We start from the raw sequence: 13,265 nt of genomic DNA, 5'->3' as shown, positions 1-13,265 counted from the left end.
GGTCTTTTCTATAAATTGTGGATAAAGCTATGCTTATGGTACATGATAAAAAAAGCATTATTTCACGCATGCAAGACTTGTTTCTAATTATTAATGGAATATTAAATAAATCCACATTACCTCATGGCTAGAACAGTCTTATCAATTGCTGTGAGAACTAATGTTTTTCATTAACAATGATACGAGTTATCAAGCATGTTAATTTCTTCTTCATAGTAGGTAAATCGACAGACCTTAACATTGACGTCATCATTAACTAAGCATTAGTTTCTCATGACTTCATTATGTTTGTGGCCCCTCAACTAAAGTGGTGACTGATAAATATAATAATTTTTGGTTTGACTGTTAAAACTAGAAAGTAATGCAATTCGCGAGCACTGAATTGGGCTCTTTCACATCTTTTTGTTTGTTCAAACTGCGATTTTTTTTTATCACCCGATAAGAGTTTCACGTTAACGCAGCACATTAACGCCGATAACAGCCCACCATATATATCAAAAATGTAAACACATTTAAAATTATATTGCACAAAACTGAAACATGAATTCAACATTTTCCAAATCTCAAACAAAATAAGGTTTCCTGCTCATATGTCATTTTTTTGTGTGCTTGTGTTTTTTTCCCCTTTGCTCTTGTTTCCACGTTGTGCGCTTGTGTTTCTAAAAGTTGCAGTTTGAGTTTCATGTAAATCAGGGCAGGCTTCAGCGTCACCATTGGGCCACGAGTTCTAGATTGACAGCTGCTCCTCTAGCCAATCAGTCCAAGGGGGAGTTGACGTCACTCCAATGCGACTCATGGCTGCTGTGGCAGGTGTGTGAAGTAGAGGGTGACGGTGACATGGGAGGGGATTTTCTAATCTCTCCCGTCCCAATCCCGCAAAAAAAGTTCCCGTCCAGTCCCAATCCCATGAAAAAAACTGGGGGAAATTCCCATCCCGTTTCCCGGGATGACTCATGTTCTCTCCCACTCACATGTTAACAATTTTAAATGTTTTTTATTTTTTTTATTGAACTGAAAGCCATCTTAAACAATGCACATTGTGCATTTCAAACCACAATGTAAATCATCCATGCTAACACACGTTTTCTATTTTATTTTTTATTTTCATTTGAGCGTAGACATTGCACTCTACATTCATACACAGTTTCTCGCTCAAGTTCACATGACCAAGATGACAGAAACTATGGAGGACCAGGGGTGCCACTTAAAAATAAAATGAAGCATCAATTTATCAATTTAATAATTCAAACATAAAAATGTATGTAAATAAATCACTTTTAAATGGACAAATTAATATACATTTTTAAAGTTGTTTATTTTATTTATGTTTTAAAATGTATTTTAATAATACCATAAAACAATAAATTTAAAAAAACATTTTAAATGTATGAATAAATAGACACATTTAAACTGTTTATTTAATTCATGTTTTTAAACTTGGATTAATTAAACAATAAAAAGTACATTAATAAATAATTTAAATGCACAAGTTAAATTGCTTTTTTTTTTAAAGCATTTGGCAAACCTTTTCTCTCTCTATTTGCCAGATGCTTTTCTTTGCCGTTTTTCCAAATGCTTTTCTTTATCCATTTGTCAATCTTGCTAGCTTTAGCTGATTTCTGCGAAAGAAATTCTCCTCTCGATTATCATTTTGTATATAGAAGAGTTTCACAGTTGAGGGAAGACGTTGCAAACGCAGCGGATAATTGTGGCTGTACAATAAATGGAAGGATTTGGGCCACGTTTGATGAGGCACAGAGTGTCATTCAACGACTGAGTCCCTCGGACTGTAGCAGCCGTCACACTATTGCAGTTCCAAGCATTCTTGAACAACACCAGTCGTTGGATGTACCAGCAGAAGAAACGGCAAGATGTAACGATGTGTCGCTAAGGACAGTCCGACGAAAACTTGCACGTGATGGCTTAAGGTATGTAACTTAAAAGAAAATGTATCAATGTTGTTTCCAGAAAGAATATGCCTGCTTGCGTTTAACTACAGTGGTCAATCGCATGACTGTCTTTATGTAAGGGATACAATCGTTTTTAAATCAATAAACTCCCTTTTAAATCAATATTTTGTGTCAAATTGTGAATACAACCCCTTTAGTCTGATTCAAGACCCCTCCGCTTTCGCTATAACAACCGCCTCGCTCTATATTATCCCTTACATATAATGTTACAGCATTACATCAAACATTAGGCTGGATATTTACTACAGTTAAGTTGGTTACGTGAAGAGGAGGGGGGAGGGGCTCTCGAATGTATGTGAGTGCTTTAAAGGGCAGTGAAGTCGGAATTTGTTAAAATATTATAATATAATTGTATTATGTAAAACTTGTGTGTGTAATGCCTTACTATAATTAAAACATGTTTTGTTTTTAGGAAACGTGACTTGTCCACCTCCATTACGAATGAGGAGTTGGATAGAATAGTGGAGGAAATACACCACAGATACCCCAATTCTGGCTACAAGATGATCTTGGGACACATAAGATCCAGGAAACTTCATATTTAAAGTAGGAAATGTAGCAAATATTAACATTTTATGTCTAATGACATTTCTAATGTATCATCCAAGTTTGAAATTAACAGATATTTTCGGCCTTTTTTCTTTTGGCTAAAAATCAATACATTTTGGTGCATCCCTACCATTGGCTTTTTCCATTTACACCTTTACAAAATTCCTTTTTGTATGTTTTGGGCATTATTCCTATTTGGGCAGGCAAATGTGGTTAAAAAAATTACAGTGGCGAGTGACACTGTCAAATCACTAGCCAAGTTATGTTTCACTTTACTGGGAAGATTAAATCAAACCAGCACAAATTGAGCGCAATTACTCAATGTGTGAGTCATATACTGTTTGTTTTAAATACAGTCTAATTACACTTCATCTGCATGTATCTGATGTACTTGAACATAGATAGCCATCACTACGCAAGAAATAACAATGTGCCGCTAGTTCATTTGAGTCAGATTTAAATTATGTAAAACATGCTAAAAAAAAGGCATCCAAAATGTGCAGTTTCTCTTAAAAAATGCAAGATGTAACATATGAATATTATTGTTATAATCTGTTGCAGAACACAGGGTTTTAGCATCATTAAGACGAGTAGATCCGGAAGGAACGGAACTGCGCAGGTTACGTCTTAGGACGGCCCGACGCCGACGTTACAGGGTACCAGCTCCCAACAGTGTGTGGCACATTGATGGGAATCATAAACTTATTCGGTTGGTGTTAAGCATTTCTTTGGTAAAGTTAATGGATAATGTTGCTAATGTCTAGGGTCACACATAATCTGCTCTCTTACACACCTAAATATAATCCTTTACATATGTCTACAAAATAAAATTCCCATCAGTCACAACGTTTTATTTAGCAAATATTTTGTTTTGTTTTATGTTTTCAGCTACCAATTATAGTGTAATAGTCTTGTATTCTTTCAGATTATCAGAATATATGCAAAAAAGTCTGCATGCTTGATCTTGCCCTGCTTGTTATATGTAATGATTTCATGTAATGCTTTTATTGACATAAGTGAATATGTGGTGTAGGAAGAAAGCCATTCCTTAAAACCTTTCCTGTACTATTGGACACAAAAGCATGTTCAATGTTGTAGCCATTGCATATAGTTTTTGTGTGCTTGTGTGGGACAAGTTATTTTTTAATACATGTTGTATTCTTCAATGAGTAACTTTAAATACTTAAATTTGCAGATGGAGAATTGTTATCCAATTGTTATTGTTTGCCTTGCACTGGTCTTACATACCACAAATTCAGAGGCATCTACAAGAATTTCAGAGTGCCTGGAATAGTCACAGTCTTAGATCTGCTGGCAACAGAACTCCGCTGCAGCTTTGGTCAAATCATGAGAAGGAAGGCTCAAATCAGGTAATTATGCAGTGGGTTTAGTTAAAGGTGCCTTATGCAACTTGTTCCATAATAAAATATCCAATAATAACCCTTATATGTCATCAGCTAACGTTAAAACATAGTATCTGGCAGAGTGTCAGAACTGACATTCCCCCCACTGCCTTGGTAGCCAGCATATATTGGAGTCGGGACGTTTTGGGGCGTGTACATTTGTAAGGGTGTGTGTGAGGTGATAGCCAATGACAGGCTTTGAGGGCAGGTACACAGAGTTACAAACACGCCCAATATTTTGTTAAAGTAATGGCGGACGAAAGCCCTACTAGAGATGGAGCTTGCCAAAAAAAAGAAAATATAGCAATGCAAAGAGAGCATCGGATAAAGCCCAGAGTAAAACCAGAGTAAATCTGGGTTTGGGGCCGCCTTCCCGTGGGCTCACCACCTACAGGAGGGACCGTAAGGGGCCGGTGCTTAGACAATCGGGTGGCAGTCGAAGGCGGGGGCCTCGACAGCCCGATCCCTGGACACGGAAACTAGCTCTAGGGACGTGGAACGTCACCTCACTGGCGGGGAAGGAGCCCGAGATTGTGCGTGAGGTAGAGAGGTTCCGACTAGCGATAGTCGGACTCACCTCTACGCACAGCTTGGGCTCTGGTACCACACTCCTCGAGAGAGGATGGACTCTTCACCACTCTGGAGTTGCCCAAGGTGAGAGGCGGCGGGCTGGTGTGGGTTTGCTTATAGCCCCCCAGCTCAGCTGCCATGTGTTGGAGTTTACCCCGGTGAACGAGAGGGTCGCTTCCCTGCGCCTTCGGGTCGGGGATAGGTCTCTCACTGTCGTTTGTGCCTACGGGCCGAACGGCAATGCAGAGTACCCAGCCTTCTTGGAGTCTCTGGGAGGGGTGCTGGAAAGTGCTTCGACTGGGGACTCCGTCGTTTTACTGGGGGACTTCAACGCCCACGTGGGCAACGACAGTGACACCTGGAGGGGCGTGATTGGGAGGAACGGCCCCCCTGATCTGAACCCGAGCGGTGTTCAGTTATTGGACTTCTGTGCTAGTTACAGCTTGTCCATAACGAACACCATGTTCAAGCATAAGGGTGTCCATCAGTACACGTGGCACCAGGACACCCTAGGCCGTAGGTCGATGATTGACTTTGTGGTCGTTTCATCCGACCTCCGGCCGTATGTCTTGGACACTCGGGTGAAGAGAGGGGCGGAGCTGTCAACCGATCACCACCTGGTGGTGAGTTGGATCCGATGGCGAGGGAGGAAGCTGGACAGACTCGGCAGACCCAAACGTACTGTGAGGGTCTGCTGGGAACGTTTGGCCGAGTCTCCTGTCAGAGAGATCTTCAACTCCCACCTCCGGCAGAGCTTCGACCGGATCCCGAGGGAGGCTGGAGATATTGAGTCCGAGTGGACCATGTTCTCCACCTCCATTGTCGAAGCGGCCGCTCGGAGCTGTGGCCGTAAGGTTTCCGGTGCCTGTCGAGGCGGCAATCCCCGAACCCGGTGGTGGACACCGGAAGTAAGGGATGCCGTCAAGCTGAAGAAGGAGTCCTATCGGGCCTGGTTGGCTTGTGGGACTCCTGAGGCAGCTGACAGGTACCGGCAGGCCAAGCGGACTACAGCCCGGGTGGTTGTGGAGGCAAAAACTCGGGCCTGGGAGGAGTTCGGTGAGGCCATGGAGAAGGACTATCGGTCAGCCTCGAAGAGATTCTGGCAAACCGTCCGGCGCCTCAGGAGAGGGAAGCAGTGCCCTACCAACGCTGTTTACAGTAGAGGTGGGGAGCTGTTGACCTCAACTGGGGATGTCGTTGGACGGTGGAAGGAATACTTCGAGGATCTCCTCAATCCCGCTGTCACGTCTTCCATTGAGGAAGCAGAGGCTGAGGGCTCAGATGTGGACTCGTCCATAACCCAAGCTGAAGTCACCGAGGTAGTCAAGAAACTCCTCGGTGGCAAGGCACCGGGGGTGGATGAGATCCGCCCTGAGTACCTCAAGTCTCTGGATGTTGTGGGGCTGTCTTGGCTGACACGCCTCTGCAGCATCGCGTGGCAGTCGGGGACGGTGCCTCTGGGATGGCAGACCGGGGTGGTGGTCCCTCTTTTTAAGAAGGGGGACCGGAGGGTGTGTTCCAACTACAGGGGGATCACACTTCTCAGCCTCCCTGGGAAAGTCTATGCCAGGGTACTGGAGAGGAGAATCCGGCCGATAGTAGAACCTCGGATTCAGGAGGAACAGTGTGGTTTTCGTCCAGGCCGTGGAACACTGGACCAGCTCTATACCCTCTACAGGGTGCTGGAGGGTTCATGGGAGTATGCCCAACCAGTCCACATGTGCTTTGTGGATTTGGAGAAGGCATTCGACTGTGTCCCTCGCGGCGGCCTGTGGAGGGTTCTCCGGGAGTATGGGGTCCGGGGCCCTTTGATAAGGGCTATCCGGTCCCTGTACGAACGGAGCAGGAGCTTGGTTCGTATTGCCAGCTGTAAGTCAGACTTGTTCCCGGTGCGTGTTGGACTCCGGCAGGGCTGCCCTTTGTCGCCGGTTCTGTTCATGATTTTTATGGACAGAATTTCTAGGCGCAGCCAGGGGCCGGAGGGGATCAGGTTTGGTGACAACACGATTTCGTCTCTGCTCTTTGCGGATGATGTTGTCGTGTTGGCCTCATCAGGCCAGGACCTTCAGCATGCACTGGGACGGTTTGCAGCCGAGTGTGAAGCGGCTGGGATGAGAATCAGCACCTCCAAATCCGAGGCCATGGTCCTCAGTCGGAAAAGGGTGGCTTGCCCACTTCAGGTTGGTGGAGAGTTCCTGCCTCAAGTGGAGGAGTTTAAGTATCTTGGGGTCTTGTTCACGAGTGAGGGAAGGATGGAACGGGAGATTGACAGACGGATCGGTGCAGCTTCTGCAGTAATGCGGTCGATGTACCGGTCTGTCGTGGTGAAGAAAGAGCTGAGCCGCAAGGCGAAGCTCTCGATTTACCGGTCAATCTACGTTCCTACTCTCACCTATGGTCATGAGCTTTGGGTCATGACCGAAAGGACAAGATCCCGGATACAGGCGGCCGAAATGTGCTTTCTCCGCAGGGTGGCTGGGCGATCCCTTAGAGATAGGGTGAGAAGCTCAGTCACCCGGGAGGAGCTCAGAGTAGAGCCGCTGCTCCTCCACATCGAGAGGGGTCAGCTGAGGTGGCTCGGGCATCTGTTCCGGATGCCTCCTGGACGCCTTCCCGGGAAGGTGTTCCGGGCACATCCCACTGGGAGGAGACCCCGGGGGAGACCTAGGACACGCTGGAGAGACTATGTCTCCCGGCTGGCCTGGGAACGCCTCGGTGTCCCCCCAGAAGAGCTGGAGGAAGTGTCTAGGGAGAGGGAAGTCTGGGGTTCTCTGCTTAGACTGCTGCCCCCGCGACCCGGCCCCGGATAAGCGGTAGAAGATGGATGGATGGATGGATAAATCTGGGTTTGGCGTTTGTCAGATGGCAGCAGATGAGGTTTGCATTTGCATTGAAGAGCGTTTCTATTGGACAGGTACAGTAATGTAATACCCCATTTATCAGGTTAGCTAGTTAGTTCGCAAACATTCATTGTGATCTCTGCAAAAGAGACAATTTCGTTGCTTTTTGGACGTTTCAGATTTAAAAACGTCAATAAAGGCTCGTTCGTTCTGCTCTCACATGGAACAGATCGATTATAATATGTTTATACCGTCAGATGAAATCATGCAGGCGTCGGCGCTTTCTCCGTCCATGCTATAAATGCACATCCTTGAATGAGCGCGGATTTTCTCTCTAGCACATTTACTTGAACTTCATAGGCAATATATCTATGGTTTAACCCATTTGAGAGGCGGCCAAAATCAGAATTTAAAATGGACTGAATAAGCAACGAACTTGACGAGCGATGCCGCGCTGACATGTATGCACAAATTATCACACACACTCTCTCAGATGGTCTGTCTGACTGCAGCCTGCAAGCAAAAAGTGTCTCCGCCTACTGAACTGGGAAGCAAAGCTGTCAATCAAGCGCCGTTAGTAACCATTACAAGTGTAATTCAACTAATTGCCTATAGGTGGCTCCAAGTTGCATAAGGCACCTTTAATTACTTTACTTTTATAGAAGGATGGTCCTTTTTTTCATTTATTTCTTCACTGATAAATTGACAATGAAAAATCTAAGAGTAAAAATGTAAACTTAAGTACTGATCAATTAATTTAATTGTTTTTAATTAAGTTTTCTTAATGATTTATTCATACTGAAACTGTTGTAGATTGACATTGATGATGAAGTCAGGGAAGATATTCAAGGGCAACAAGCAGAAGGTGTTCATGTTCCTGAGTTGGATCTGCCTCGAGGCTTGACCGAAGAAGAGCTGGCAACACAGCCAAACCCGGATGTACCTTTCTCAGATGCATTATCTGTCTACATGGAAACCGTTCTTGCTGTAAAACAAATGATTGGTGAATCATAGTCTTCTCTTTGCGAAGTCTTGTATGTTATTCCACTGCATTTCTGAGCGTTTCTTTAGTTGTCGTTGTTCCTGGTTCTTGATCTCTGCCCGTGTCCTGGTTTTCCTGTTTCTGCCTCCCCCTCTGGATTTGTCTGTTTGTTGGATTGCCTGCCTGTGTATGACCTTTGCCTGGATTTTGATTACGATTCTGAATAACACTTTAAATAAACTGCATTTGGATCCTCAAACTTCATGTCTCGGAGCAGTTCGTAACAATATGTGCATATCAGAAAGACATCGTATTTGTTGATCAGGAATCAGACACAGTAATATCTGAAAAAGCATTTAATTTATGCGTTAACACGCTGTAAACAACATTTTAGACTCATTAAAAGTTGGAATTAACCATGTCAGTATGACGAGACTAACTGTCATGCATCAATTATTAATGTGTTAATGTTTACATTAGGTTTTTTTTCTAATGCTTTCAGAAATGAACAAATCTTGTAGTATGAAGTTGACTGGTTATAGTGCATTGTCACGGAGCAATAAAACAGCTGAACAACTGTAACATTTCATGTTGTCAAAAAAAAAAAACATAGTATTTTCAAACAACAATGCATTTAAACTCCACCCTAATGAAATTTACCCCATAATTTACTCACCCTCATGCCATCCTAGGTGTACGATGTCTTCATTTCTTCAGCCAAACACAATTGGAGAAATAATAAATAAAATTCTGACTTTTCATAGCTTTGTTATGGCATTGTTGTGATAAACAGTTCAATATGAACTGCTAGGATTTTGTTAAATGTTACTCCACATGTATTTGGCTGAAGAAAGGAAGATGTTGTACACCTAGGATGGCATGAGGGTGAGTAAATTATGGGGTAAATTTCATTCATGGTTTAACTATAACTTTAAAGGGATACTCGACTTTGAAATGAAAATTCTGTCATCATATACTCACCCTCATGTTGTTTCAAACCTGTATGAATTTCTTTCTTCTGCTGAACAGAAAGGAAGATATTTAGAAGAATATCAGTAACCAAACAGTTTCTGGACTCATTGACTTCCATAGTAGGAAAAAATATATACTATGGAAGTCAATGAGACCAGAAACTGTTTGGTTACTGTTCAGTTACTGACAAACATGTAGTTTGTACAAAGAACAAGGTATGCAAACAATTTCAACAAACAAGAAAGTGTTTGATACTACGTACTGTTGCAGTGCAACATTGCATCTCCCATTAACATAATACTCCACAGCTGACTGTACCAGAATGTCCCGCTGCTTAAGAGTACTAATGGATCTAAAGGCTCCAATTATGGACAGGCAATCTTCTGCCATATCAATGGCAGCTTTGGCTTCTGGAAGAGTTTCGGCTTCTTTTATCTGAAAAAACAAAAACCGTCATGTTGCAGCTAAAATACAAAAAACACTATTAATGGGGTACTCTTCCAGCATAACTTCCAAATTTTGCTCACTGCAGTTTAAGAAAAATAGTTACTTTGCAAAGCATTTCTTTAAAGGTCTCATCATCTACTTCATCCAAGGTTGCAGGATGGGTGGGTTTACCACAAACTTGGAGAAAGAGCTTTTCTGAAAAGAAATGTGGCCCCATTCCTCCATGAATTATACAAACTGATATCATTTGAGATATCTGCCTGTAGAGACCTTTGTGCAAAGCTGTAAAGAAAATTATCAAAATATTTTAATTAACTACAATGACTTAATGTTATGAAATCATTTTAAATAAGACCTTTAGTTCATATGCTTACCTTCACTGTCAAGCCGCAACCTCTTACTATTTTCAGGGCCCACAAACATGCTAGACTGTTGGACAGCCTTAAGGAGCAATCTGAGGTACTCTCTAGTTGGACCACCACCGTCCACAGCCCCCTCTGCCGCTTTTGTATCATCAACAAAAATCACATCCAGTCTAGCTCTGAGGTTAAATCATCGCCGACTAAAAGCCTGAACAGTGCTTCTCAGTATGTTGTGGGTATTGCCTTTATAATCCCTTACAACATTGATCTGATTACTAGTGGGACTATCATCATCTATCTTGGCTGAAAGGAGACTCAGTATTGTTTGAAGGTTGGTCCTGGAAAAGAATATTATTATGAATGCAAATGATAAATGATGACATTGTATATCAAATGGGATACAGGTATAAAGGGGACTATGGGTTAACTGGTACTATAACATTTTAATTCATACTTCTGGACAGTCTCTTCCTGCTCTGAACGAGGGGAGAACGATGCCAGATGTTCATAAGAGGTGCTAGGTTGATCCAATGGGCTGACAGTCCCAGAATTATAATCATCTTTATTATGGTTGTCATTACCATCAGGTGCAAGAATGATCTGCATAAACTGATGAATTACATAAAACAGTAAATGACAAGCTTTGAAAGATTTGAAAAAAGAAAAAAAAGAAACACTTTGTAAATCTACCTCTGCGTCTTCGGAGGAAATCCACTGGACAAAAAGTGTGGTTGGCCCTCTGATATTTCTTTCAAAAATGGTTCCACATAGGTCATTTCTAAGTGGTGGTGATGAGGCTTCCTAACGCATTCTCATCCCAAGGCATCATATACTGACCCTCTTGACATTTCGTCAACATCCTACGCATATGGCATCCTCTAGCGTCAATATGAGACACAGATTATGGGTTAAGGTTAGGGTTAGGGATAGACCGCTAGGAGGCGCCTTCTGGCCCATTTTTATCTGCTTCTAATATTGACGCTAGAGGGTGCCATGTGCGTAGGATGTTGAGGAAATGTCAAAAAGGTCAGTATATGACGCCTTGGGATGAGAACGGTCTGGGCTTCCTGAATATGGAACCATTCTGTAGCGTCCTCCACCTCTCCAACCAAGTCAAACAGTGCCTAGACATTTGGATTATTTCACATTTAAACACAGAAGACTTTGCACACCAAAAAACAACAACTATAAAATGGGGTGGTGTCGGCGCAGTGGATAAGACACATGTCTGTGGTGTGGGAGACCCGGGTTCGAATCCACTGTGAGACACCAATGTGTCCCTGAGCAAGACACTTAACCCCTAGTTGCTCCAGAGGTGTGTGACCTCTGACATATATAGCAATTGTAAGTCGCTTTGGATAAAAGCGTTAGCTAAGTGAATAAATGTAATAAAATAAACCTTACCAACCTTAATTGATTCACTTAAAATAAATTTCCTGGTCCTCATTAAGCCACTTGGATATTTTACTTTTAGTGGCACACAATGAGCAAAGTTCAATGCGCTCGTTTCTCATCTATAGCCTAAAATAATGCAGGCAAGTTTCAAAATCAAACTGTAATAGTAAACAAAACACAAGTCTTTTTTTATCTTTTTTTTGTCTCAGTGTGCGGTGCCTTGTAGCACTGTCACAACGCGTAATTAAATCAATTACCAGGACTTTTAATCACTCCCTTTCCCTCAATGCCTAAATGATCTTTTAATAACTATCCAAAGAGCTCAAAAACATGGAATAAGGAAAAACAGCAACAATGTTTTGCACATGTGCATGTCTGTCCAAGTTTAATCTATATTTTTTCTGACTAACCTATTAACTCTGAATTAAAGCCCTAGTATTATTTTCTCTATGATGATACTTTTGTAGAATTCTTCAGCTTGTAATTTGCTTTAAGTTATCTTCTAAGCATCTGCTTCGCAAATACACATAAGTCATTACAAGTAAATATATAATGTCTTAAAATGGCAGCAACATCCTGATTTCCTCAACTTAGACTTACCTTTCTGCGTCTATTCTCAGATTCTTTGCTATTCATCTTCTGCAGTTCCTGAAACAAATTACAAATTCATATTGTAATGCAGACAGAAAGATTACACGATGTCATCAGAGGATGTCTGTTATAAAGTCTACCCTACATACTTTGGCTTGATCTGCTATCAAAGACTGATTATATTCATCATCCTGCTCCTCACGCATCCTCCGCCATTCACTTAAAGATTCCTGCCAATATTTTGATATAGGAATTAATAAATATTAAAGACACTCCTAAGAGCATCTACCATAAAACCTGTACCAAATAAATGTGGATGATCGACAAGACCACTCTCTTCTTCAGTTTGATGAACATTATATACAACAAGTAGCACATTTTTTGTTTTTTTTTAGAAAAATAAGAAGTGTTTTGAAATGCTAATATTGTGAACCTACAAACTGAAATTATGGCAGAAGAAAATGTTTGATTGTAGCACAAGCTCTTAACAATGCAAACTTGAAATTTACCATGTCCGTTTTCTCATCTGTTAAATCGATGAACAGTTGGTCAGTATTTTCCTCAGTGGGTGACTGGTTGATGAGTGAATCACTGTCTGAAGTCTGTGCATTTAGGTGTTCGTTCTCTAATGTTGGTAACAGGTGATTGGAACATTCAGTCCTAGGCCTTCAAAAACATGAAATTAAATTTTGTTTCCCTAATAAGAAACTGAATATTAAATCAAGATTATGACCAGTCAATGTTCTCCATACCTGCAGCTATCTCAATGTGAACCTTAAGCATGGGAGATTCACAGACAACCTTAAATTAAAAAGCAATCTTAGAATTTTAGATAACTGTAAATGAAAATAATAAAACAAATAAACTTAGTACATTACGATAAAAACATGTGTTGCCTAAAATGTAATAAGCATAGAATTTAGCAAATAAGTAATTTACTAGTTTAGTTAAAAAAAATTAAAAATTAGTTAAAAAAAATAAAAAAAATAAAAATAAAAAAACTTACAGAACTGGACAGTTCTATGTCTTTTTGCATTGGACATATGTAGATGACAGCATGTCCCATATTTTCTTTTAGAGTCTTAATTGTGTACCCTGTGTTTGGGCAAGGCAACACCACCAGAATCCTAGATCGGGTCATCAGTCATCGGGTCATCACAGTCACCAAGTTTTGGATATGTCGT

The 13,265-nt window shown here is 41.7% G+C and overlaps 4 long non-coding RNA genes across 4 annotated transcripts; 2 read left to right on the top strand and 2 right to left on the bottom strand.

Moving 5' to 3' along the window:
- The first annotated feature begins 1,707 nt into the window (after positions 1-1,707).
- LOC132098510 (uncharacterized) lies at positions 1,708-3,222 on the top strand. The gene is made up of 3 exons (XR_009422953.1): positions 1,708-1,928; positions 2,383-2,516; positions 3,081-3,222. It is a non-coding gene; the product is annotated as an uncharacterized LOC132098510 (long non-coding RNA).
- A 523-nt stretch (positions 3,223-3,745) lies between these two features.
- Positions 3,746-8,573, top strand: LOC132098509 (uncharacterized). The gene is made up of 2 exons (XR_009422952.1): positions 3,746-3,889; positions 8,146-8,573. It is a non-coding gene; the product is annotated as an uncharacterized LOC132098509 (long non-coding RNA).
- Positions 8,574-9,517: 944 nt separating this feature from the next.
- LOC132098508 (uncharacterized) lies at positions 9,518-10,862 on the bottom strand. The gene is made up of 5 exons (XR_009422951.1): positions 10,786-10,862; positions 10,550-10,704; positions 10,108-10,433; positions 9,837-10,015; positions 9,518-9,721 (listed from the first exon to the last, which is right to left on the bottom strand). It is a non-coding gene; the product is annotated as an uncharacterized LOC132098508 (long non-coding RNA).
- A 1,227-nt stretch (positions 10,863-12,089) lies between these two features.
- On the bottom strand, positions 12,090-12,715 carry LOC132098507 (uncharacterized). The gene is made up of 3 exons (XR_009422950.1): positions 12,591-12,715; positions 12,231-12,311; positions 12,090-12,138 (listed from the first exon to the last, which is right to left on the bottom strand). It is a non-coding gene; the product is annotated as an uncharacterized LOC132098507 (long non-coding RNA).
- Between the last annotated feature and the right edge of the window lie 550 nt (positions 12,716-13,265).

The sequence above is a fragment of the Carassius carassius genome, chromosome 22 (assembly GCF_963082965.1).
Source record: "Carassius carassius chromosome 22, fCarCar2.1, whole genome shotgun sequence".
NCBI classification, from domain to species: domain Eukaryota; kingdom Metazoa; phylum Chordata; class Actinopteri; order Cypriniformes; family Cyprinidae; genus Carassius; species Carassius carassius.
The sequence above is the reverse complement of the archived record's forward strand: the minus strand, read 5'-3'. Positions and strand labels throughout refer to the sequence as shown.